General features: G+C 36.1%; 1 protein-coding gene and 1 non-coding gene across 2 annotated transcripts in view; both read left to right on the plus strand.

Moving 5' to 3' along the window:
- Window positions 1–23,438, plus strand: part of FGF12 (fibroblast growth factor 12) — a 581,066-nt gene that overhangs the window by 173,565 nt on the left and 384,063 nt on the right. The gene's annotated exons all lie outside the window — the stretch shown is intronic.
- LOC116565088 lies at window positions 15,336–15,439 on the plus strand. The gene has a single exon (XR_004275247.1). It is a non-coding gene; the product is annotated as a small nucleolar RNA U13 (small nucleolar RNA).

The following is a 23,438-nucleotide window of genomic DNA, read 5'->3' on the forward strand; positions in this document are numbered from 1 at the left end:
GAAACAGCCCTCTCCCTTTCTTTAAGGCTTAGCAAACTTGACATACTACATTCTTTATTACTTATTTCTGCATTACTCATGGTTCTTCAGAGAAACTGAATCAATAGGTGTTATATATTATAATAGTATATCTGTGTAATATATAATGTAACATATGTAACATATAACGTTTATATGTAATATGTAATTATATACAATATATTATGTATACATAATATATGTAGTTATATACAATATATTATGTATACATAATATATGTAATTATATATAATATGTATACATAATATATGTAATTATACATATATTATGTATACATACGTATATATGTATGTACATATATAGGAAGGAAAGGAATATATTACATATATACACATATATACATGTATATACATATACTATATATTCACACACATATACACACACATATATATCTGTACATAAACACATATGTGTATGGCCTCTCATACACCTTACGTCCTGTGGCTCACTCAAGTGGACACATAAAATTAACCATCCCAATTTCCTTTTTCTAAATATGTAATTATATATGCACACACACATACACATATATAAGTGTGTGTATACATATGTGTGTGTGTGTGTGTGTGTGTATATATACATATAAATAGAGGGAGGAGATTTATTGTAAGAGATTGGCTCACATGTTTGTGGAGGCTGGTAAGTCCCAAGGTCTGCAGTCTGCAAGCTAGAGACCTAAGAAAGCTGTTATGTAGCTTCCGTCCAAGTCTGAAGGCCTAAACACCAGGGATGCTGATGGCATAAATTCCAGTCAGAAAGCTGGCAGGCTGAAGACCCAAGAAGAGCTGATATTTCAGTTTGAGTCTGAAGGCTGAAAAAGACCAATATCCAAGCTCATAGCAGCCAGACAGAAGGAGTTCCCTCTTGCTCAGCCTTTTTGTGTATTCAGGTCTTCAATTGATGGATAAGGCCCACCCACACTAGGAAGAGCAATCTGTTTTACTCCATCTACTGATTCAAATGTGAATCTCATCTAGAAACACTCTACAGACATACTCAGAATAATGTTTGGCCAAATTTCTGGGCATTCTGTGGCTCACTCAAGTAGACACATAAAATTGTCATCCCAATTTTCTTCTTCCCATTTTCCAATGTGATTTTATCCTCCTTTTCATTTGTTCCCATATCTGACACTTTATACACTTTACCATTAATAAGCATTTTTTCTGCATGAATAATACATGTCTAGTTTTTATTTTGAGCCTCTTTTCTACTTAGCACAATTCCAGGAGCTTGGACATTATTGCTTCTTCTTCTTATCTTCCACACACAATTACTAAGTTACATTAATTACATATCCAAATTCTTCAAATCTGTTCATTTTTATCACCACTGCATTTGCCATAGTTCAGGCCTTTACAGTTGGTTGTCTGGTCAACTTGGTCATCTATCTCCATAATAGTACCAGTGTAATCCTTCTGAATCACATATTTGATTACAGCATACTAGGAGTTAAAATCTTTCAATAGCTTTGATAGGATTTTTTAAAAATCCAGATTTCTTAGCCTGAGCAACTGTTAGTGTAATTAACTTGCCTTGTATGGTTTAGGAAGCAAAAACTATCACATCCACTTTAATGCCTATTAAGAAATGTAGCAGTGGTTTAGAATAGAGAAGTGATATAAAAATTTATGAAAGCCTTTTTTGATGGAAGCAACTCAAGCAAAGTTTTTTTAATTTTTATCTTTTTTAGGTTGTAAGAGACAGGGTCATATTTTAATGAATTATTGCCACAAGAACACATTATAGATTAGTTATATGGTTAGCTTTCCTTTCCAATTTTTAGGTTAATATTGCCAGGGATATAACACTACAACTGGGTAAATACATAATTGTCTTTCAATCTATCTGCTCTGGAACACAATCGTAGCATTATTACAGAACAGCTATCACAGAATTAATAATAATGTTTAGAGTCTGGCTAATACATACCTTGATGAATTAGCTGACCCCATCTTAGGCACGGTAGATGAGCCATTGTAGTGCCACTGAAAATACAGGTGATAGTCACACAGTTGATACAAACAAATCCAACAAAATCCTCTGGAAAAGGGATTTAGAAGTGAAAAGGCTTGAAGTCTGCTCCAAGTTGAGTAATTACGTTAGTTTTTCTGAGTGATTCACTTCCCTATGCCTCAGTTTTTTTCCATTTGTAGAGTGAAGGCACTGAACTGTGTAATATCTGAAATTTCTATCAATTCTAATATTGAATTTGAAATTTAAGAAATGTTTTTGATTCATGTTTTATATTTTGAAACATGCGTATCAATGCTTTGGGAATTAAGGCCTTAAAGTTGCTTAATGTTATCTATTGTCACCAATCCAACTGGTAACAGCTCTTAAGTCTCTCTGTGAATTAGACACCAATCATCCTTCTTCTCTCCTTAGCATACCCTGACACTTAAAAAACAGGAAATGTGTATTTCTGGATGTTACTCAAATTTACTCACATAGAAGTATTTACTCACTTAGAGGAAATACTCTTTTAGAAGTATGCTAAGAAAGGTGTTTCCAAATCCTGTAGTAGTTGTAAAGGTTTTTTAAAATCTTGTTTTCAATTTTTGGCTTTACTTCTGGTTCTATCTACATTCTGAATATACAGAGGCCTCCGGTAAATTTTCTAGCTAATACTTGGGAAGAATTTTTTAAGGGAATAGAGTATTACCTCCTAGCACATATTGAAGAGAATGATAAAATAAGCTCTAGAAAAAATAGTGACAGAAGCTATAGAGAAAAAAATCATAATTTGTATTGCAGTGACTGAAAGGTAACCCTGACCAGTGCTATGATGGGAAATAATACTAGTTTCATTGGTTAAGTTCTAGCATTATATACCTAGAACAAACATGTTAAAGAGCAGGTTGGATAACACTTCCTGTTGATTTTGGATTCGGCAAGCTGTTTAGAATACAGTATCATTTTAATGTGGCCAATTTCACTGCAACATAAGCTAAAATTTGTACAAATATTGAGATTTGTCCACAACAATATACCATTGTAAAGATAATAACCTCTTATAAAGAACAATAATCATTTATTAGAGACAAACTTCCTGAAATAATTTGGTATCATTGAGGGATGAAAGAGAGATATTGGGGAAGTTTACTGCAGAAACGGATAATCTGTAAAGAAAATGGTGAACTTGAATAAGTTGAGAACTATGTATAATTTGATTATGGATTACTCTGTTGTGCTCAGACTCAAAAAGACTAATATAGAGACTACTCATAAAAAACAAGGATTTAATTAATAAGTCAGATGGATGCACTTGCACTGGGAGAGAGACATCACCTGCTCTACTAACAATGGAAATTGTCATTCAATTTTCTATAAAGGATTCCATATATGGCTTATAAAAAGCCAAACAGTCATCACAAGGTTTCTTGGGTTATGTGAAATTAGTACAGATAGAGTTGGGTAAGTCTAAGGAATATTTGTGGAGGCTCAGCTGGAATCTGGTTTGTCTTGCCCCACTATTGTTTTTCTGCCCCACCCTGCTGCCCAGTCTGGAATGCAGTGGTGCAGTCTCAGCTCACTGCAGCCTCAACCTCCTGGGCTCAAGCAATTCTCCCACCACAGCCTCTGAAGTAGCTAGGACTACAGGTGTGTGCCACTATGCCAGGCTGAGTTTTATATTTTTAGTAGAGATGGGGTTTTGCTGTGTTGCCCAGGCTGGTCTCAAACTCTTGGGATCAAGGGGTCTGCCCACTTCAGCCTCCCAAAGTGTTGGGAATTATAGGCATAAGCCACGCCACTCATCCCACACTACTATTTTGTAAATCATCCTGGTTATTAGGGTATTGAGTGGCAACTCTTTTATTCACTCATTTGTCAACAAAAGTTTATTGAGTAGAGACTATGTGACAAAAATAGTTCTGGTCTCTAGAAATACTTTGGTAAATCAGATAAAGTTCCTGCCCTCATAAAGCTTACATTCTAGCAGGAAGGAGATAAGCATTGAATCAGGTAACTACAATTAAACCCTTATTTTCCAGTCGTGGTTTTGGTGTATTCTTTATCTGTCAAAATATCCTTTTTTTTTTTTTTAAAGAAGCAATTTCTCATGACAAACATGTTATAGAAATTGCAGCCCATTTTAAATTTCTCATTAATTTATGAATATATATAAAATTGATTTTCCCATGGATGATCCTAAAAAGCCAGGATCACTGTGGTTTACACTTAAAGTATTAGTGATGATATGTTTAGTTTAGTTCCAATTGTAAGCCCAGCAGTGCAGTAGTCACTTTGTGTATAATATCTCATGAGTCTTTACAATACTCTATAATGAAGCGTTCTTATCTATATTTAGAGGAAACAACTGAGACTCAGAGTGGTCATGTAGATTGTCTAAGTTCACATAATTAACAAATGACAGAACCAATATTTGAATCAAAGTTGGCCAGGCTGAAAAGTTATGTTCTTTTCCACTACATCACTCTGTCCCTCATTTAGTAGGTCTTTCCTAAGGCAATAATTACAACTAGCTAATTACATTCCATTTAGAGATTGAGAAGTTATGATTTCTTCTTTAGTTTATTTGGGTGGAATCCATTTCCGAGCAAAGAGATCCTTATGCCTTTAATCAGTCTGATTGGACCACTTTTCTTCACAAAATCTCTGAGATCTAATTTGTCTCAGAGAGTGTAGTCAAGTGGTTCAACTTTCTTTGCCCAAAGATTGAACGTCCTCTAAAAGTGAAAACAAGCTCACTATGAGTAGAGACAGGTAACTCCAACTGTGGATGGATTTGAGAAATAGAACTTTTTAAAAATATTGAGTCGAGAATTGCCTCCTTAAAATACCAGCATCTACCACACTGAAGAATTACAATATTTTATCCATAAAAGAACCCAATGGATATTATGTGGACAATTTTGTTTTCTTCTGGAAGCTACTTCTTCTAGCACCTACATTTTCATTCTCTTCACCATGTGTCACTCTCCTCTGGGTATGGGCCAGTTGAAACCAGCTATAGCTATGGGATTGAATTCACAGCTTTGCTAGAAGGTAAACATTTCACAGGAGCTATGCATATACTTGAGAAGGGTTTTCTGTGGGAGAGAAAGATCAGTGGTTGTGGAGAAAAGCTTTTTCAGAGGTCGTTCAAACATCACTATTCATAGTTGAAGACTGTGTTCTTTATAATGCTCACTGTCCTTTGTGATATAATTTATCATGTAAATTCACATGGTAAATGCCTCATAGAATTAGTGCCAGGGAAAATATGTTGGTAATGATAAATTGGCACAATTGTTTTGATAATTAGAGCTTATACACAAGGAATTGTGGGGGCCAGAGTGCAAGTGTTCGGTTGGTACCTACATGAGGGAGTATCCTTAGTATTTGATTTCTCGGGTAGTTGTAGCTGGCACAGAAATCCTCTATAATGTTACGCTAGAGAGTGCTGCTTCTCACAGGTGTTGCTGATCCTCATGGGGCTCGCTCCTCTTGGACATGGCTCAGCTGATCTTGTGTGAGTCTTTGTATCGGTTTACTGAGAATTCAAGTTCTCCTTAAGCTATCTCATCTGCATTCTCCTCCATCTCCTCTTCCAGGAACAGGAGAAGTCAAAGTCCAGATAAGGTAGTAGTGGCGATTGCCCTGAAATAGGCGTCTAGCTCTTAAACACACTTACTGGCTTATAGACTGAATGGAAATACAAAGGTCTGTCATACTCATGACTATACCCTGATTCAGTGGCCTAGTTTATACAACTTGTGTGGGCTAGACCTGGGATGAGAGACTAAAACGTCTAGCTCCAGAGCCAGTTCTCTTAAATCCTACAGTATAGTGCTTCACTAATAACACTTTAAAATAATAAAATAAGTGTGAAATCAAGACCCTACTTCTATTTAAAAAATTCTAAAATTTAAAGTGTTGTAGAGAGAAATCTATTTTGATATGTGTTTAAATAGCTCTTTGGATAACTTTAATACTGAAACAAAATAAATTTGTAGTAACATTCTCAGAAGGATGAGATAATTTACACGAGTCAACTGTCCAGATATCAAAACTTACTCCTTTTAGAATAAAGTCTCTTCTAAAAATTAAAATGTCAGAGAGGGAGACAGAGCAAGATGGCCAAATAGAAGCCCTTCACTGATGGTCCTCCCAGCAAGAATAACAAATTGAACAACTATCCACATAAAAAAAGCACCTTCCTAAGAATCAAAAATCAGATGAGCAATTACAGTACCTGGTTTTAACTTCATATTGCTGAAAGAGGCACTGAAGAGGCTAGAAAAGACAGCCTTGAATTGTCAACACTATCCCTCCTTGTCCCCCCAGTGGCAGATGTGTGGCATGGAGAAAAAAATCTGTGTGTTTGGAAGAGGGAGAGCACAGTGATTGTGAGACTTTGCAATGGAACTCAGTTCTGCCCTGTCACAGCAGACAGCAACACTAGGCAGAACTCAGCCAAAGCCAATGGAGAGAGCAATTAGACCAGCCATAGCAAAGGAGAACTGCTCAGAACCAGTGGACATGGGGGGCATGTGACCTAGTGAGACATCAGCTTGAACAGCCAAGAGAGTACTTGCACTATCTGTCCCCCAACCCCAGGCAGTGCAGCTTGCAGCTCTGGGAGACACTTCTTCCTTCCACTTTAGGGGAGGATAGGGAAGAGTAAAGAGAACTTTACTTACAACTTGGATACCAGCTCAGCCACAGTAAGATAGGGCACTGGGCAGAGTCCTGAGGCCATCCCAGACCTTAATTCCAGGATGACATTTCTAGACACATCCTGGGCCAAAATGGAATCCACTCCCTTGAAGAGAATAATCCAGTCCCGGTTAGGAGTCATCATCTGCTGACAAAAGAGCCTTTGGGCCTTAAACAGTCAGCAGTGGCAGCTGGGCAGTACTCGTCATGGGCCTTGAGTGAGACTCAGAGACATGCTGGCTTCAGGTGAGACCCAGCACATTCCCAGCTGTGATGGATATGGGTAGAGACTCCTTCTGCTTGAGAAAAGGGGAGAAAAGAGTAACAGGGGCTTTGTTCAACTTAGGTATCAGCTCAGCCACAGTGAGGTGGAGTATCAAGTAGACTCTTGGAGTCCCATTATGGGCCTTGGTTCTTGAGTGGCATTTCTGGACCTAGCCTGGGCCAGAGGGGATCCCATTGTCCTGAAGAGAGAGTCCTCAGCTGGCAGCATTCACCAGTAAGCTGACTGAAGAGCCCTTGGGCCTTGAGTGAACATCAGTGGTAGCCAGGCAGTATTCACCATGGGCCTGGGGCAGGGGTGGCCACAGGGAGAAACTCTGTGCTTGTAGAAAAGAAAGGGAAGAATGTGAAGGACTTAGTCTTGTGGCTTGGGTGCCAGCTCAGCCACAATAGAATAGAACACCAGGTAGATTCCTAAGGTTTCTGATTTAAGGCCATGGCTTCTGAACAACATCTCTAGACATGATTGGTACTGGAGCACAGTCACCATTCTGAATGCAAGGACACAAGTCATGGTGGCTTTGTCACCTGATGATTATAGAGCCCTAGGCCTTTGGGTAAGCATAGGTAATAGTCAGGTGGTGGTAACCAAAGGCCTTGGGTGAGATTCAGTGCCATGCTAGCTTCAGCAGGCTTCTATTTGGCCATCTTGCTCTTCCTCCCTCTCTGATATTTTATTTTTTAGAAGAAGCTTTATTCTAAAAGGAGTAAGTTTTGATATCTGGACATGTTGACTCATGTAAATTAGCTCATCCTTCTGAGAGGTCTGACCCAGTGCAGTCCCAATAGTAGTGTCAACAGGGGTATTTATGTCACCCTTCTTCTAGCTCTAGTCAGCTCAGCACAGAGAGGTGACTCCATTCGCTTGGGAGAAAGTAAGGGAAGACAACAAGAGTCTTTTCCTGGTAATCCAGACAATTCTTCCAGATCTGATCCAACACCACCAAAGGGGTACTTCTTTGGTGGTGTTGGATCAGATTTGCAGGATCCATATTGTTACTGGGGTTGAGGTGCTCCTTAATACAGATAGGGCTACAGTGACCGAAAACTTAGATTACAACACCCAAGTGCCTTTGAATACCTGGAAAGCCTTCCCAAGAAGGACAGTTGAAAAAAAAAAAAACAAAAACCCAGACTCTGAAGACTACAATAAATACCCAGCTCTTCAAAGACCAGACACTGAAAGACATCCACAAGGATCAAGACTATCTAGGAAAATATGACCTCACCAAATGAACTAAATAAGGGAGCAGCAATTAATCCTAGAAGGACAGAGGTATGCGATCTTTCATACAGAGAATTCAAAATAGCTGTTTTAACGAAGCTCAACGAAATTGAATATAGAGAAGGAATTCAGAATGCCATCAGGAAAATTTAACAAAGAAATTCGAATAATTAAAAAAGAATCATGCAGAAATTCTGGAGTTGAAAAATGCAATGAAGAATACATACTGAAGAATGCATCAGAGTCTCTTACCAGCAGAATCAATCAAGTGGAAGAGATAATTAGTGAGTAGTGAGCTTGATGGCAGGCTGTTTGAAACTATACAACCCAGAGAGACAGAAAAAAAGAATACAAAAGAATGGGCTGGGCGTGGTGGCTCACACCTGTAATCCCAGCACTTTGGGAGGCCAAAGCAGGCAGATCACTTGAGGTCAGGAATTCAAGACCAGCCAGGCCAACAGGGTGAAAACCCATCTCTACTAAAAATACAAAAAATAAAAATTAGCTAGGCATTGTGGTGTGCATCTATAAAATAATTAGCCAGGCATGATGGTGTGCCTAGTGATGTACATCTATAGTCCCAGCTACTTGGAGGCTGAGGCAGGAGACTCGCTTGAGCCTGGGAGGCGGAGGTTGCAGTGAGCTGAGATCACGCCATTGCACTCCAGCCTGCGTGACAGGGTGAGACTCTGTCTCAATAAATAAATAAATAAATGAAAAGAATGAAGCATGCCTACATGTTCTAGAAAATAATATCCAAAGGGCAAATCTAAGACTTATTGACTTTAAAGAAGAGGTAGAGAAAGAGATAGGGAAGAAAGTTTATTCAAAGGCATAATTACAAAGAACTTCCCACACCTAGAGAAACATATCCATATTCAAATACAAGAAAGTTATAGTACCCCTAGTAGATTTAATTCAAATAAGACTGCCTTAACACATTAAATATTTGAACTCCTAACAGTCAAAGACAAACAAAAAATCCTGAAAGTGGTAAAAGAAAAGAAATGAATAACATACAATGGAGCTTCAATATATCTGTCAGCAGACTTCTCAGTGGAAACCTGGCAAATCAGGAGAAAGTGGCATGACATATTTAATGTGCCGAAGAAGAAAAACTTGTATCCTCAAATAGTATGTCCAGTGAAATTATCCTTCAAACATAAAGGAGAAATAAAGTTTTTCCCAGACAAATAAAATTAAGGGCTTTTATTAACACAAGACATGTCCTCCAAGAAATGCCTAAGGGAGTTCTTTAGTCTGAAAGAAAAGGATGTGAATGAGCAAAAATAAATCATCAGAAGGTGCAAAACTCACTGGTAATAGTAAGTTACAGAAAAACACACTATATTATAATACCATAATTGTAGTGTGTAACCTACTCACATCTTAAGTAGAAAGACTAAAGATGAACCAATAAAAAATAACTACAACAACTTTTCAAGATACAGATAGTGTAATGAGATATAAATAGAAAAAGCAAAAAGTTAAAAAGTGGGGGGACAAAATTAAAATACAAACTTTTTATTAGTTTTCTCTTTATGCAATCAGTGTTAATTTGTCATTAATTTTAAATAATGGGTTATAAGATATTATTTGCAAGTGTTCTGGTAACATCAATCAGAAAACATACAACAAACACAATAAAAATCAAGAACTTAAAACCTTAAAACATATCGTCAGGGAAAATCACCTTTGCTAAAAGGAAGACAGGAAAAAAGGAAAGAAGGAAGAGAAGACCAGAAACAACCAGAAAACAAATAATAAAATGGCAGGGGTAAGTCCTTACTTATCAATAATAACATTGAATGTAAATGGACTAAACTCTTCAATCAAAACACATAGAGTAGCTGAATGAATTTAAAAACAAACAAACAAACAAAAAAAAAACAAAAAAAACAAGACCCAATGGTGTGTTACATTTTTCCTATAAAGACGCACATAAACTGAAAATAAAGGGATGGAAAAAGATATTGCATGCAAGTGGAAGCCAAAAAGAGCAGCAAGCAGTAGCTATACTTATATCAGACAAAGTAGATTTCAAGATAAAAACTATACAAAGAAACAAATAAGGTCATTAAATAATGATAAAGAAGTCAATTCAGCAAAATGACATAACAATTATAAATATATATGCACCCCATACTGGAGCACCCAGATATGTAAAGAAAATATTATTAGAGCTAAAGAGGGAGAGACTCCAACAGAATAACAGCTGGAGAACACCCCACTTTCAACATTGATACATCATCCTGACAGAAAATTAGCAAGAAAACATCTGGCTTAATCTGCACTATAGACCAAATGAGCCTAATGTATATTTACAGAACATTTTATCCAATGACTGCAGAATACATATTCTCCTCAGTACATTGATCATTATCAAGGACGCACCATATGTCAAGTCACAGAATAAGTCTTAAAACATTCAAAAAAAATGGGAAGTTATATCAAATATATTCTTTGACCACAATGGAACAAAACTAGAAATCATTAACAAGAGGAACTTTGAAAGCTATACAATCATAAGGAAATTAGACAGTTCCTTAATGACCAATGGGTCAAAGAATAAATGAAAAAGGAAATTGAAAAATTCTTGAAACAAATGATAATGAAAACACAACATACTGAAACTTATGGGATACAGCTAAAGCAGTACTAAGAGACAAGTTTATAGCGATAATCACCTAAGTCAAAAATTAGAAAAACTTCAAATAAACTACCTAATTATGCTTCTTGAAGAATTAGAAAGGCAAAAATAAAACAAACCCAATATTAGTAGAGAAAAAATAAGAAAGTTCAGAGTAGAAATAGGTGAATGTGAAAATAAGAAAACAATACAAAAAATCGATGAAAGAAAACACTGGCTTTTAGAAAAGATAAACAAAATTGAGAAAACTTTGGCCAGACTAACTAAGAAAGAAAAGAGAGAAGGCCCCAGAAAACAAAATCAGATGTGAAAATGAAGACTTTATAACTGATACTGCAGAAATCAAAAGATCATCAGAGGCTAGTATGAGCAACTACATCCCAGTAAATTATAAATTATAGAAGTAATGCATAAGTTCTTAGACACTTAAACCTTCCACAAAATGAAGGATACAATCAACAAAGTGAACAGCCAACCCACAGTATGCGGGAAAATATTTGCAAACTATCCATCAGACAAGGAATCAATAACCAGAATATATAAGAAGCTCGAACAACTCTATAGGGAAAAAAATCTACTAATCTGACTAAAAAATACATTAAGATCTGAATAGACATTTCTCAAAAGAAGATATGCAAAGTGGTATATAAAAATATGCTCAACATCATTGATTCTGAGAGAAATGCAAATAAAAACTAATGATATGTCATCTCACCCCAGTTAAAATGGGTTTTATCCAAAAGACAGAAAATCACAAACACTGGCCAGCATGTGGAGAAAAGGGAACTCTTATACACTCTTGGTGGGAATGTAAATAAGTACAACCACTATGGAAAATAGTTTGGAAGTTCTTCAAAAAACTAAAAACAGGGCTACCATATGATCCCACAATCCCATTACTAGGTATATACCCAAAAGAAAAGAATTCAGTAAGTACATCAAGGAGATTTCTACACCCTCATGTTATGGTAACACCATTCCCAATAGCCAAGATTTTGAAGCAACTGAAATGTCCACCAACAGACAAATGGATAAGGAGAATGTAGTATATATACACAATGGTGTACTATTCAGCCATAACAAAAGAATGAGATCCTGTCATTTACAACAACATAAATAGGACCTGCGGTCATTATGTTAAGTAAAATAAGCCAGGCACAGAAAGATAAACTTCACATATTCTCACTGATTTGTGAGAACTAAAAATTAAAACAAGTGAACTCATGGGGATAGACAGTAGAATGATTGGTTTCCAGAGGCTGAGAAGGGCAGTGGCTGGGAGTGAGGATAGTCAATGAGTACAAAAAGTAGTTGGAAAGAATGAGTAAGATCTGGTATTTGATACCAGAACAGGATGACTATAGTCAACAATAATTTATTAAATATTTAAAAATAACTAAAAGTATAATTGGATTATTTGTAACACAAAGAAAGGATAAATGCCTGAGGTGATGAAAGTCCCATTTACCCTGATGAGATTATTATGCATTATATGCCTGTATCAAAATATCTTATTACCCCATAAAGACACTCAGTATGTACCCACAAAAAATAAAAGTTAAAAAATCAAAATCTCAAAAGCAAATATCTTATTTTTTACATATTTTTTCAAATCTTTTAGAAAATTCTAAACATATTTTATAATTTTTGTTGATATCTCTGGATCATTATTATTAATTTTGAAAATTGTATTGTCCTGTAAAATATACTCTCAGAGACTTGTTAACAACTTGTTAGGCTATCTGATGTTATTTTTCTTCACACATGATGGCACCATGTACTGTGACCTTGGAGGGCATAATATTCGTTGATTTGTTGTTTGCTTACTTTCTGTCATAAAGTAGTTATTTCTCATCACATATTTTTAAGTCTGTCTATTTCAACTTTTGTTTCTTGATAAGAGGTTAGAAGTCCTTTTCTGCTAAGAGCCAGAGAGTAAATATATTAGGTTTTATGGACCATATAGACTTTGTCACAATCATTCGACTCTGAGGTTGTAGCCTGAAACAGCATAGACAACAGAGAAACAAACGGTTATGGCTGTGTTCTAGTGAAACTTTATTTTCCAAAACAGGCAGTTTGCTGGATTTGTTGTGTGGGATATAATTATAGTCTGTTGAGCATGGTGAAATAGCCTTGTAGAGTCACATGCAAAAAAGTAAATAGAATTTGTAAAAATGTAAACATATATTGCACTAGGACATAATGCAACCCTACAAACCGTGTAAAATTTATTGCTGCAATTTTATGACAGCATTTGTGGGTGGTTAGATGTCTTTCTTTTGTCCCTTCTTTGCAACATCTTTCAGTTGATGTGGCAGATATTTGGGGTTATTGAATAAATGAGCTCTAGACATTTGGCAGATATTTGGGTTATTGAATAAATGAGCTCTAGAACACTTGCTTCATATGAATACATGTGTGTGTATGTTTACGTATCTCAGATATAGCTAAATTCATTGTACCAATTAATTAAGACCTAGCTAAGATTGGCTTTAGCTCCATTCTATGAATTTTAAAGAGATCAATATCGTCTACCCCAACCACCACCAAGTTGTATGCAAATTTTCAGTGTGAGTTTATGTTTTCATGGTCTTCTCTGGCTCTGAATTCTGCTTCTGTAAAATTACTTCATTTTAGAGATTGTCCAGCTATCCTCGTTCTTGGAAAGTCTCGGCCATTTCTATACCTCACACTCCAGCCTCTTACCATTGTTTTCCGTTTTCCTTAGTCCCTTCCAGATGGCTCACAGGAGCTCCAAATTCTTCACGCTTTGTTCTGCAGATTAATTCCATTTTCTCCAGGCTTACTCTCAGATTTCTTTCTGATTCCTCTGTGGATTTTCTTATCTACCAAGACGCTTTGCTGAAGAAAGAGGACCTGTTCTCCTTAATTGAACTATCTTCTTAAGAAATTTTTCCCCATGGATATATGGATGAAAGATTGGGTGGATAGATGGCTAGTGAGATATTATACAATACTGTATATTAGGATAGCTACTTCATATAAAGACTAGTACCCAATATGGAAAACCTATTTTTGGCTTATTATAGTTGATTTTGTGATCTAGATATTTTTAGCATTAATCTTCAAATCCCCTGCCATAGCCAAAACACACCTTATATATTATTTTTGCTATTATCTATAGGAAGCATTTTATTCCTTTCTTGTTTCATTTTATAAAATATCCTAATCATGATTTTATTACAAAAAGTGTCAGAAATATCACTTCATATTATAGTCAACTAAATTGTAGAAATAAAATATAAGATTATAAACTGTGTAAGGTAAAAGTTAGACTTGAACTCAAAGTATCCACTGAAACTTACAATAGTAAGGTGGTATTTCTATTTGGAGAAATGTCCCCAAATCTCCAATATTAGAAAAATAATAGTTTTTTCTCTTTTTTTGAGATGGAGTAGTCTCTCTCTGTTGTCAGACTGAAGTGCAGTGGCACAATCTTGGCTCACTGCAACCTCGGCTTCCCGAGTTCAAGTGATTCTCCTGCCTCAGCCTCCCAAGTAGCTGGGATTACAAGCACACACCACCACACTCAGCTAATTTTTGTGTTTTTAGAAGAGATGGGATTTCATGATCTTGGCCAGGCTAGTCTTGAACTCCTGACCTCGTGATCCAACCACTTCTGCCTCCCAAAGTGCAGGGATTACAGGCGTGAGCCACTATGCCTGGCCAGAAAATAGTTCTTGTATTATTGTTATTATTAATAAATTGTTCTAAAATATGTAATATAAATGATTTTATCCACAATTAGTATTATTCAGTCATATAAGAAATTATCAGCCACTCTTAATTGTCTGCAAAGAGCACTGCAAAGAACATCAAATAAAATGATACATTTTTAATAGACTAAAGAGCATGGGAGCTGATGCCTGTAATCCTAGTGTTTTTGGAGGCCAAGGCGGGCAGATCTTTTGAGGTCAGGAGTTCAGTACCAGTCTGGCCAACATTGTGAAACCCCATCTTTTCTAAAAATACAAAAATTAGTCAGGCATGGTGGCATGTACCTGTAATCCCAGCTACTTGGGAGGCTGAGACACGAGAATCTCTTGAACCTGGGAGACAGAGGTTGCAGTGAGGCAAGATCACAGTACTGTGTTCCAGCCTGGGCGATAGAGACTCCATCCAAAAATAAAATAAAATAACATAAAATAACATAAAATAAAATAAAAATAAAGAGCTTACAATCTGCTTTTGCTTCTACAAGTGATAGAAATATTATTAAAGGATTAGAAAAATTCGGGAGTGTAATGTCTAAGTTAATTTTTTAAAAACTCACATTTCCTGAGCACTCCAGTAACCTAAAACCGGCTTCTTTGAAGTTTTCTCAGTATGTTGAGCTTGAATGGAAAGCTAGCAACTTTACTACTTGTGCTTTTTTCTTAGAATCACTACAAAATATTTGACCAGAAAAAATACATTCTGAGTAAAATTAGTTTTTTTAAAAAATCAAACCTGATCCTTTTGTAGTTGATAAGCATGATGGTTGAGTGTTCACATGCATATGTGAGATGTGCCACCCTTGAATGATGTCAGGACAACAGTACATTACCCATCTGGTATGAAAAATAAAAACCTGTCATCTTATAAAAATAAATAAAGAGGAATAGAGATGGGACACTGGATGCTTCGGGTTTGCTTTGTCGACATTTATGTTTTCAAGCAGGCTTGCTTCATCCAATTTATATATTCTTTTGAGGAAAAATACACTAACAGGAATGACAGTATGCGATGCAAATCAGACACAGAGCTGTTCCCTATGGACTTTCAAGCCTACAGAGAGAAGTATGCATGCAGACAACAGAGGAAAATGAGGTGCTTCTGACTTCAGGCTTTATGGAAGAGTTGACCTTTGGACTGGCCCATGATCAACTTTATTAAACTAGAAGAGGCACAGAGGGCATTTTTGGCTAAGGAAAGAAAATGAACAAAGGTTCAAAAGTTCAAAAGTCTATGTCAAAGTAAAGCAAGTGCAGGCTTACATTTTACTATCTTTAATTTCTAAATTCAAGAAGCTTTGAAAACCATTATGCATATGTTGTTTTTCCATAAGGTACACCCTGACCTGAATTGACAGGAGGCTATTTGTAATCTTTATTTATCGCACTTATAAGACTATTTATAGATTTTACCGAAGAAATATCAATGTGTTTCATTACAGGTGCAGCCCCAACATACATGGATTTGGCTAATGTGTTATACATTAAGTGTATAACTTTAAAAAAAAAAATCACCTTTTTCCCCAAAATCCTGAATTACAAAACACACCTGGCCCCAGGTGTTTCTGCTAAGAGATTGTAGATGTGAAGTAATTATGGGAGAAGTGATATTGTAGAAACGATGTCCAGAAAGCTAGGTGAAGACTGTGCAAGTTCTTGAAAACCAAGTAACAGATTTTGGTAATTTGACTTTAGGCTGTAAGGAACCATTATGTACTTTTGAAGAAGAAGTGAAGTATTCAACCATACTTTATAAAAATTGGATTGATTCCCTGAGCACATGCTATTTAAAATTTTTTCTCCAAATGATTACAAAAACTGTAAGATGATGTCAGATGAAATGTCTTTTGAGAATAGATATTTACATCCATCATTTGTTTTCTTGTGATGGTGTGTATGAGAAATGAAGTCAGAGAAAGCACTTTCAGATTGTGTTTGAAGCTTGCTAAATGTCATGCCACATAAATATGGTCAGAGTTTGGATGTTCCCAAATGACTGTGCATTGAAAATACAAGAGTTGCTTCATAGAAGAAAAAAATAACAAGCAAAAAACTATAAGAAACAGTAATTTATTTCATATTTGGTCATGTTCCTTGCTAAAAATACCTGAAGGCAAATTCAGATAATTTGTTTATCAGATAACTTGTATATCAGGAACAAAACAGATAATTTGTTTTTGATTAGGTTAATAAAATTAATTGAGAAATTAAAAATGTTATTGTCATTGTGTGTACAGTGTATGTGAGTCACTCATAGTGAGTCTTTACACTCTGCCTTTAAAAACAAGCATCAAAAGTTTGGTACAAAATCAATATTCACAAGTCAGTAACACTGCTAAACACCAACAATTAACAAGTGGAGAATCAAATCAAGAACTCAATCCCTTTTAAAACAGCTACAAAAAATAAATAAAATAAAATACATAGGAATATACTTAATCAAGGATGTGAAAGATCTCTACAAGGAAAACTACAAAACAATGTTGAAAGAAATCATAGATGACACAAACAAATGGAAAGACAACCCATGCTCATAAACGGGAAGAATCGATATGATGAAAATGACCATACTGCTCAAAGCAATCTACAGATTTAGTGCAATCCCCATCAAAATGTCATCAGCATTCTTCACAGAACTAGAAAAAAAAATTCCTAAAATTCATATGGAACCAAAAAAGAGCCCACACAGCCAAAGCAATACTAAGAAAAAGAACAAATCTGGAAGTATCACCTTACCCAACTTCAAATTACACTACAAGAAGTATAATTACCCAAACAGCATGGTGCTGGTATAACAATAGGCATGTAGACCAATGGAACAGAGTAAGAACCCAGAAATTAAGCGAAAGGCTTACAGCCAATTGATCTTCAACAAAGTCTACAAAAAACATAAATCGGGGAAAGGACACCTATTCAATAAATATTGCTGGGAAAACTAGGAAGCCACATGTAGAAGAATGAAACTAGATCCTCATCTTTCCCCTTATACAAAAATTAACTAAAAATGTGTCATAGACTTGTGTCTATGACCTGAAACCATAAAAATTGTAGAAGATAACATTGGTAAAACTCTTCTAGATAAGACATTGGCTTAGGGAAAGAATTCATGACTAAGACCTCAAAAGCAAATGCAACAAAAACAAAAGTAAATAAATGTAATCTAATTAAACTAGAAAGCTTCTGCATGGCAAAAGAAATATTCAGCAAAGTAAACAGACAACCCACAGAGTGGGAGGAGAAAATATTCACAAACTATGCACCTGACAAAGGACTAATATCTAGAATCTAGAAGGAACTGAACCAAATTAGCAAGAAAGAAGCAAATAATCCCATCCAAAAATGGGCAAAGGACATGAATAGACAATTCTCAAAATAAGATAAACGTCAATAAACATGAAAAAATGCTCAACATCACTAATTTGCAGGGAAATGCAAAGTAAAATCACAATGAGATACCACCTTACTTCTACAAGAATGACTATAATTTAAAGTATAAAAACAATAAATGTTGCAATGGATGTGGTAAAAAGGGAACACTTTTGTACTTTTATTCTGTTGGTGGGAATGTAAATGGTACAATCTATGGAAAACAGTTTGGAGATTCCTTAAAAAACTGACAGTAGAACTACCATACAATTCAGCAATCCCACTACTGGATATCTACCCAAAGGAAAAGAAGCCATTATATGAAAAAGACACATGCACACATTTGTAGCAGCACAATTCACAATTGCAAAGATGTAGAGCCAGCCTAAGTGTCCATTAACTAATGAGTAGATAAAGAGCATGTAGTATATATACACAATGGAAAACTACTCAGCCATAAATAGAAATGAAATAATGTCTTTTGCAGCAACTTGGATGGAGCTGGAGGCCATTATCCTAAATGAAGTGCCTCAGGAATGAAAAGGTCAAATACCGTATGTTCTCATGTATAAGTGGGAGCTAAGCTATGAGCATGCAAAGCCATAAGTATGATATAATCAACTCTGGGGTTTTCAGGGGAACGGTTTGAAGGAGAATGCAGGATAAAAGACCATATACTGGGTACAATGTACGTACATTGCTTGGGTGACAGGTGCATTAAAATCTGAGAAATTACAACTGAAGAATATATCCATGTAATCAAAACCACCTGTCCTCCAAAAACTATTGAAATAAAAATAGAAGTGTATTCACAAAAACATTTGGGAATTAGAAAATTGACTCTAGGAATGTATCCATCTCTGTTTTTCTTTCTTAGACTATCTGCATAGTCAGCTAATTTTGCTTTCTGTAAGCTTGTAATAAGTATTTCTGAGACCCCAGGATTAAGAGCACATTTTTTTAAACAATTTTTGAAATGTCATTCAAAATTTCAAAAAACAAACAAATGGAAAGACAGCCCATGCCCATAAATGGAAATAATCGATATAGTGAAAATGGCCATACTGTCCAAAGCAATGTACATTCAGTGCAATCCCCAACAAAATGTCATCAGCATTCTTCACAGAACTAGAAAAACAAATTCTAAAATTCATATGGAACCAAAAAAGAGCCCATACAGTCAATTAATACTAAGAAAAAAGAACAAATCTGATGGCATCACCTTACCCAACTTCAGCTACAAGACTATAGTTACCAACACAACATGGTGCTGAAATAAAAATAGACATGTAGACCAATGGAACCGAATCCAGAACCCAAAAATAAAACCAAATTCTTGCAGCAAACTGATCTTCAACAAAGCATACAGAAACATAAATTGGGGAAAGAACACCCTATTCAATAAATGTTGAAATATACCAATACATGGTCTGGAAGCACATGTAGGCATATTTAATAAAACTTAGAATTGTTTTGGTATCTACCTCAGCAAAATCACTTAACCTGCTTCTTAGAAGTGGAATTCTAATCCTTGAAAGTCTGTGCAAAGAAAATCAGAAAGTTCCATCTAATTCATGGCTTATGGTTTTCCAGAAGTTTCTGCATTTGACTTCAGAAGAACCGAGAATAATAATATTTATAAATACTATGTACCTCTCACTAGAGCCCAAGGATGAAGAACATGTATTAGGTCATAGAAGTATTTTTTGATACTGTAACCTCAAGAATCATATTCTATTTGATGTTCTTAGAAGATTTTTAAAAAATCACTTATAAAGATAAGAAGATGCTGATATTTTTAAAGCAATATTTATTTGATTTAAAAAACATTTGATAATACTTTTAGAAAATATGACAATATAGAAGTACAGTAATAAGAATCGCCCTATTGATAATATTTATTGAGTTTTTTGAGGTCCTATTGGCATTGTACCTTACATTTTATATACATTATCTCAGTTAAGCTTTACCCTGTTATATACCATTTTTCACATTTTATATAAATAGATACTGATGTCTAGAGAGGTTAAGTGAACGGCACAAAGTCATATGGCAGTAGGTGGTAGAGCAGAAGTCAGGGCCAGGAAGTTCAATTTCAGAATGCATGCTCTGGGCAGCTATACTTCCTGCTTCCCCTCAATTGCCAATAACCACCAAAATGGTCACTGAGAAATAGCTACTGTTATATTTTTGTGTATATGCTTTCAATATTTTGCCATATATGTATATTTCAATATATAAATGAAATAAGGCAGACTATTTTTTCACCTTTAATGTTGGCGTTTTGCTCATCAAACTTATTAATAACTAAAAAAAAATGGCAAAGGAGTGATTTTAGTATATGCTAATCCAGAATGTAGGTGTAATGCTGAGTGTCTACATAAGACCATGGATTAAAAACAACAAACAAAAAAGCACTATCCAAATAAGCTGCCATCAGGCTAACACCTCTTCCTAAGCAAAAGCTACTTATATTCCTCAACTCAAGGTGTCAGTGACAGCATGAAGCATGTGGTAGAAAATTTTAAAAGAGGGAGTTGATTTTCCAAATTTTATCACATTCCTTCCTTTCAAAATGTAACAACCCAAAATGTTGTTAATAATGTTGTTTTAAATTTCACCATTACGAAAAGTATTTTCATTTGCTTTAAAATAATTATGAATTTTAAATATAGGGACGACCAGTGGGTGCTTCATACCAGGTTCTGACCAGAAAAATGGAAAAAAAAAAACCTCAAACTTCTTTTTTAGAAATGTACTAGTCCTTTCGAAAAAGATCTTCTGTAAATGGGGAGTCCACTAAATGCTAATCTCTATGTTAAGCATTTCCCTTTCTCTTTTTCTTTTTCCTTTTTGCCAAAACGAACCTTAAGGCAGATTATTAGCCTTGGTTTGCAAATGAGGAAAATGAGATTAAAGTTAAGAAATGTGTCCATGAACACACAGCTGGGATTTTAACTCAGCAACGTATAGCTCTCAAGTGTTTCTTACGATGTTATCTAAGAGTCTGACAGCCAAACTGATCATAATCTCTAAGACATAGAGTGGACAACTAAAATGAAAACGGGACAGAAAAAAAAAATCCCCACTCAAAGTGTGTAGCTGTAAACCATCTTGCTGTCCTATATTTCTCTTACGGTTAAAACAAAGTGCAGGGCTGAGCACAGCGGTTCAAACCCATAATTCCAGCAAATTGGGAGGCCAAGGCGGGTGGATCACCTCAGGTCAGGAGTTCCAGACCAGCCTGGGCAACATGATGAAACCTTGTCTCTACTAAAAATACAAAAATTAGCTGGGCATGGTGGCACACACCACCTGTAGTCCCAGCTACATGGGAGGCTGAAGAGGAGAATTGCTTGAACCCAGCAGGTAAAGGTTGCAGTGAGCTGAGATTGCGCCATTGCACTCCAGGCTGGGCGACAGAGCAAGACTCTGTCTCAAAAACAAATGAACAAACAAAAACATTAAAATGCAACTCAGATACCATAAAATTTACCCATTTAATGTGTACAGTTCAGTGGTTCTTAGTATATTTACAAGGCTATGCAACCATCACCTCACTAATTCCAGAACACTTTCATCACCCTAGAAAAAAATCCCCATAGCCATTAGTATTATTTTCCCTCCCTTCCTCCCTCTCTTCCTCCCTCGCTCCTTCCTTCAAAACAGACTTTTGCTCTTGTTGCCCAGGCTAGAGTGCAATGGCATGATCTTGACTCATTGCAACCTCTGCCTCCTGGGTTCAAGCGATTCTCCTGCCTCGGCCTCCCGAGTAGCTGGGATTACAGGCAGGCATCACCATGCCTGGCTACTTCTTGGTATTTTTAGTAGAGACAGGGGTTCACCATGTTGGTCAGGCTGGTCTTGAACTCCTGACTCAAAGACAATTCTTAAATATTTTATAGATGCAGGAAAGAAGTTATTAAAATAATCTCAAATAACAAATGAGTGATATTGCTGTTATTGAATATATCTTCCAGGATGAAAGAATGAAAAGGATTATTACTGGTAGCATTTCCCAAAAGTCATAAATGTCAATAAACTTCTCCATCATATTACTACCACAATTTATTAAGCACCTACTATCTGGCAGGCACCATATTAAGAATATTCTATCTCAATTAATCCTGAGAGCAATTCTAAAGAATTATGAATACTCACTCTATTGCACACACAAAAACCATGGAAACTTGGAGCAGTGACCTCATCCAGTAAGTGTAAGAGTTGAGAAATAATCCTAGGTCTGGTTTGATTTCAAACCTCAAGCTCTAACCACTGAGCTCCACCAAGTGAGAGAAAGTGGATCAAAAGAGAATGTAGATTTCAAAATTTAAAAAAAAAAAAAGGAGGGAGAGAAGAGGCTGAACAGAAGTGGGTTAAGGGTACAAACATACAATCCAATAGAAGGAATAAATGTAATGGTTGGTAGCAGAGTAGGATGGCCATACTTAACAAAAACGTATTATCCTCAGGTGACGGACATTTTAGATACATTCTCTTATCGCTATGCATTAGATTCATATAACAACATTTCTCATGTACCTCATTGATATGGTTTGGCTGTGTCCCCACCCAAATCTCATCTTGAATTCTCACATGTTGTGGGAGGGACCCCATGGGAGGTAGTTAAATCACAGGCGTGGGTCTTTCCAGTGCTGTTCTTGTGATAGTGAATAAGTGTCGTAAGATCTGGTGATGATCTAAGGGAGAGTTCCCCAGCACCAGCTCTCTTCCCTTGTCTGCCGCCATGTGAGATGTGCCTTTCACCTTGTGCCTTGATTGTGACACCTCTCCAGCCATGTGGAAGTGTAAGTCCAATTAAACTTTGTTTTGTTACTACTTTCAGGTATATCTTTATCAGCGGCATGAAAATGAACTAATACAGTAAATTGGTACCAGTGGAGTGGGGAGTTGCTGAAAAGATACCCGAAAATGTGGAAGCAACTTTGGAACTGGGTAACAGGCAGAGGTTGGAACTGTTTGTAGGGCTCAGAAGTCAGGCAAAGGTGGAAAAGTTTGGAACTCCCTAGACACTTGTCAAATGGCTTTGACCAAAATGCTGATAATGATGTGGACAATGAAGTCCAGGCTGAAGTGATTTCAGATGGAGATAGGGAACTTGTTAGGACCTGGAGCAAAGGTGACTCTTGTTATGTGTTAGCAAAGAGACTCATGGCATTTTGCCCCTGCCCTAAACATTTGTGGAATTTTGAACTTGTGAGATGATTAAGGGTATCTGGCAGAAGAAATTTCTAAGCAACAAAGTATTCAAGATGTGACTTGGGTGCTATTAAAGGCATTCAGTTTTATTAGTGAAACAGAGAATAAAAGTTGAGAAAATTTGCAGCCTGACAATGCTATAGAAAAGAAAATCCCATTTTCTGAGGAGAAATTCAAGCTGGCTGCATAAATTAGCATAAGTAATGAGTAACCGAATGCTATTCCGCAAGACGATGGAAAAAGTGTCTTCAAGGCA

Source organism: Sapajus apella, unplaced genomic scaffold (assembly GCF_009761245.1).
Source record: "Sapajus apella isolate SASKATOON/1434 unplaced genomic scaffold, GSC_monkey_1.0 scaffold38, whole genome shotgun sequence".
Lineage (NCBI taxonomy): Eukaryota > Metazoa > Chordata > Mammalia > Primates > Cebidae > Sapajus > Sapajus apella.